Consider the following 5,324-nt stretch of genomic DNA (forward strand, 5'->3'; position numbering starts at 1 on the left):
GTTGTGATATGAATGTATTATAAATGGTACTAAGATCATGAACTAGACACTTTAGACGAATGGACGAAGTTGGATGTTATGACCATAAATATTGGTGAATTAGAGGCAAATTAAGGAATCTAGATAATGTGGACAATGTGAATGACTAATGACCATTGTTATGATATTAATGAAGGTATAGACGCTAGCATTGGAAGGAAACGTGCAAGTGTAGAATAGTCCGACGAAAAGGTATGTAAGGCTAACCCTTCTTTCATAAGGCATGGTTCCTTGGCCAAACTCTTAAATCCTCTATGTGAGTATGTTGTATTCAAATGATTGACACTCCGAGCTCATAAGCTCACGATCCTCAATATGTACTACGATCGTACTACGCACCCCATATGACGAGTTAGCATAAGATATAGATGTAGCGAAAATGTCGATGATAATATAATGACGCTAAAGGTGCCTACGGGCTATTATACTTATATGTGCCTATGAAGGGCTATAATGACACCACGAGCTTATAACGCCGGGTAGGATATATGTACATAAATATGTATAAAGTATGTATACGATTACGAAACGCGCACACACCTCTGCAGATTGTACGGATAACCCTGAAGCCTTGGTAGGGCCAGGTATGAGTGACCTTGAGCCGTGGTTGGCCAAGTATGTATGAAACACCGATCCTATGAGGTCGGGTATGCTATGTAAATGCTATATGTATATGAAATGATTATGTATGAAATATGAATATGAATGTGATAAGACTATGTATATGAATACGAATAAGGACATGTATACGAATACGAGCACAAGTATGGTACGAGCACTACTATGAAATACGCATGAGAAATGGAAAGTTCCTATGAAAGGCAGGTAAGTGCCATGATGATGATGTAATTGTCTCCCCCCCCCCCCCCCCCCCCCCTATGCCACTTCATATTTTGTCTATGATGCTTCTACATTGATGTTGATCATGCTTTACATACTCAGTACATTCTTCGTACTGACGTCGTTTTTTTGTGGACGCTACGTCATGCCCGCAGGTGCGCAGGGAGGCAGACTTGATCCATAGCTGATTATTCAGAGATTGCATAGTAGAGCTTTATTTCTTTCGGAGTCGTGGCCTTTGGGTACTTATTCTTTTGTGTACATAATTATGGGCATAGCGGGGTCCTATTTCGCCCATGTGATATGTTATACTCTTAGAGGCTCGTAGTCACGTGTATATGGTTAGATATGTCCGGCCTTGTCGGCCTATATTTTGTATGTCCTTTTGTTGGCCTCGTTGGCCCATGTACATTGTTGTGGCACAGACGCCTATGATGATTAAAGATGTTGTTGTCCAATGGGACTAGAATGATTTATGCTTAGAGATGTATGATTAATGATGTGGCTCACCTAGATGCAAGCATAAGTGTAAGCTATGGGGTTCCCGGGTGGGCTAGCACCGGGTGCTCGTCGCGGCCCCCTTGTCGGGTCGTGACAAAAAGTAGTATCAGAGCGGTTCAGTCCTAGAGTGTGTCTACGAGCCATGTCTAGTAGAGTCTTGATTATGGGTGTGTTGCGCGCCACACTTATAAACAAGAAGCTACGGACATTTTAGGAATAAATGACCTTTCTTCATAAGAATCGTGCGATAGAGCTATGATGTAAGAAATTCTTGTTCCTTAATCGTGTATTGTGTATTTCAGAGATGCCTAAAAAGGGAAAGACTACGACAGCCCAAAAGGGCAAGACGGTGGCAGAGATGCTGGCTAAGAAAGCACCGCCACTGGTGGTAGAAGAAAGTGAGTCCCAAAGTGCGGCTCGATCTCAGTCCTCCCAGACAGTGCCTATTTCTGAGGAGCGTGAGGGAGCCTCAGCCCCAGCTCCAACACCTCCAGCTCCTCCACCAAATGCTTCAGGCCAGGATGTGAAAGAGGCCATTAATTTGTTAACTCAGTTGGTTGCGGCCCAGGCTCAGAGGCAAAGTTCAAGGGCCCGTGACTTTATTACTTTGAAACCTCCGAAATTCTTTGGGTCAAAGCCGGAGGAGGATCCTCAGGATTTCATCGATGGTATGCTAAGGACGCTCCGATTGATACATGCTTCAGACACCGAGTCGGTAGAGCTAGCTTCATATAGATTGAGAGATGTCTCAATCCAGTGGTATACAGTATGGATGGCTTCACGGGGAGCCAATGCACCTCCCCCGGTATGGCAAGATTTTGTTGATGCTTTTCTCCGTCATTACATGCCTCCAGAAGTTCGGCGAGCAAGGGCCGATAAATTCTTGAACTTGGGCAAGGAAGCAAGAGTGCCCTAGAGTATAGCCTCCGTTTTAACTCCTTGGCTAGGTATGCTTCGGCCATGGTAGCAGATATGGGCGACAGGGCATACCGATTCGTAAAGGGCCTAGGGCCCCATCTGATGGATATATGCTTGACTGCGTCCCTTCAGGACGGTATGGACATTGCAAGCAGTCAGGCACATGCTCAGAACTTAGAGGAAAGCCTACAACAGTGGAGAAGTGAACGTGAGCAGGATAGGGGACATAGCAAGAGGGCCAGATCTTCGGGCCCAATGAGTGAGTCCAGAGGTGGACACAGGCAACAGTTCCCTAGACATTCGGGCTATTCTATGACCAGTGCACCTCTACGGTTTTCAGGTCAGAGCCTTGATAGATCTACTCATCCCGGGCCGAGTCAGAGTTATTCGGGGTCCCATTTTAGAGGTGATTCAGGCCAGTCAAGGCCACCTATGCCACGATGTTCCCAGTGTGGGAAGTCGCATTGGGGTCAATGCCGATTGGGTTCAGATGTTTGCTATTCATGTGGTCGAACAGGCCATAGTAGAGGTAGGACCCAGCCATCAGGGTCGGTAGCCGGATCTTCGGCATCCGTACGCCCTACGGGGCCAGGTTCACATGCGCCGGTTGACCATGGTAGAGGCAGAGGGAGAGCTCCCAGTACTAGCAGTCCTCAGCACCGTATCTATGCTTTGGCTGGACGCCAAGATCTTGAGTCTTCTCCTGACGTGGTCACAGGTATATTATCGGTATTCTCTCATGATGTCTATTCTTTGATTGATCCGAGCTCCATATTATCATATGTTACTCCTTATATTGCGGGTCAATTTATAGCTGAGCCGGAGTCGATCAAACCTTTTGAGGTGTCTACACCCGTGGGTGAATCGGTGATAACTAGCCGAGTATATAGAGATTGTGTAGTTATGATTTGTGACCGTCCTACCATGATTGATTTACATGAGCTAGAAATGGTAGACTTTGATGTTATTATGGGCATGGATTGGTTGGCTTCTTGTTACGCCAATGTTAATTGTAGAATGAAAATGGTTCGTTTCCAATTTCCGGGAGAACCAGTGTTAGAATGTAAAGGAAATATGGCATCACCAAAAGGTAGGTTTATTTCCTATCTAAAGACAAGGAAAATGATCACAAAAGGGTGCATTTATCATCTAGTACGAGTTCAAGATGTAGAAGCTGAGTCGCCAACTCTTCAGTCAGTTCCCGTAGTGAACGAATTTCCGGATGTGTTCCTGGAAGAGCTTCCAGGCCTTCCTCCCGAGCGGGAGATTGATTTTGCCATTGATGTGTTGCCAGGCACTAAACCTATATCTATTCCTCCTTATAGAATGGCACCCGCAGAATTGAAAGAGTTGAAGGAGCAACTGAAGGACTTACTTGATAAAGGCTTCATTAGGCCTAGTTCATCCCCGTGGGGAGCGCCCGTATTGTTTGTCTGAAAGAAAGATGGCTCTTTGAGAATGTGCATCGATTACCGGCAATTGAATAAGGTGACGATTAAGAATAAATATCCTCTCCCGAGGATTGACGATTTATTTGATTAATTGAAAGGTGCCAAATGGTTTTCAAAGATTGATTTGAGGTCAGGGTATCACCAAGTGAGAGTTAGGGAGAAAGATATCCCTATGATAGCCTTCAGAACGAGATATGGTCATTTTGAATTCCGGGTAATGTCATTTGGGCTAACGAACGTGCCGACGGTATTTATGGATTTGATGAATAATGTGTTCAGGCCCTTTCTGGATTTATTTGTGATAGTATTTATCGATGACATCTTGGTGTAGTCTAGATCCGAGGTAGAACACGTGGATCATTTGCGTATTGTCCTTGGAGTTCTTCGAACTCGGGAGTTATTCACGAAGTTTTCCAAATGCGAGTTTTGGTTGAACTCAGTGGCATTTTTAGGGCATATTGTTGCAGCTGATGGTATCCGAGTGGATAGTCAAAAGATTGAGGCCGTGAAAACTTGGCCAAGACCCACAACTCCTACAGAGGTTCGTAGCTTTCTGGGCTTAGCAGGTTATTACAGGAGATTCGTTGAAGGTTTTTCCTCTATTTCTGCACCACTCACAAAGTTGACACAGAAATCAGCCAAGTTTCAATGGACAGATGCTTGTGAACGTAGTTTCCAAGAGTTAAAGGGTCGATTGACTTCTGCCCCAATTCTGACACTTCCAGAGGGATTGGAAGGATATGTTGTTTATTGCGATGCTTCAGGTGTTGGGCTAGGATGTGTGTTGATGCAACATGGCAAAGTGATTGCGTATGCTTCAAGGCAATTGCGGAAACATGAGCAGAATTATCCTACCCATGACTTAGAATTGGCCGCGGTCGTCCATGCATTAATGATATGGAGACATTACTTATATGGTGTCCACGTGGATATTTACACAGATCGTAAGAGTCTTCAATACATCTTCAAGCAGAAAGAGTTGAATTTGCGGCAACGACGATGGCTAGAGTTGCTAAAAGACTATGATGTTGAGATCCTATACCACCCTAGAAAGGCAAATGTTGTGGCTGATGCTCTTAGCCGTAGGACGATGGGAAGTCTAAGTGATGTACGACCAGAAAAGAAAGAGATGGCCAGTGAGCTTCAACAGTTAGCTAGCCTAGGAGTCCGAGTAGTGGACTCAGGTAGCAGCGGAGCTACTATTCAGAATTCAGCAGTTTCATCACTAGTAGCGAAAGTAAAAGAGCGACAATATGAGGATCCCATGCTAATGCAGCTCAGAGATACACTCCCTCAGAAAGAGGAGTCAGCATTTGATATTTCAGGAGACGGAGTTCTCCGATGCCGAGGCAGATTATGTGTCCCTGATGCGGCAAGTCTACGCCACCAGATTTTGAGAGAACTCATGGTTCTCGTTACTCCGTTCACCCCGCAGCGACGAAGATGTATCATGATCTTAAGTCTATATATTGGTGGAACGGGATGAAGAAAGATATAGCGGAATTCGTAGCTCAGTGTCCTAATTTTCAACAAGTGAAAATCGAGCACCAAAAGCCGGGTGGATTATTGCAAGCT

The sequence above is a fragment of the Lycium barbarum genome, chromosome 2 (genome assembly GCF_019175385.1).
Source record: "Lycium barbarum isolate Lr01 chromosome 2, ASM1917538v2, whole genome shotgun sequence".
Lineage (NCBI taxonomy): Eukaryota > Viridiplantae > Streptophyta > Magnoliopsida > Solanales > Solanaceae > Lycium > Lycium barbarum.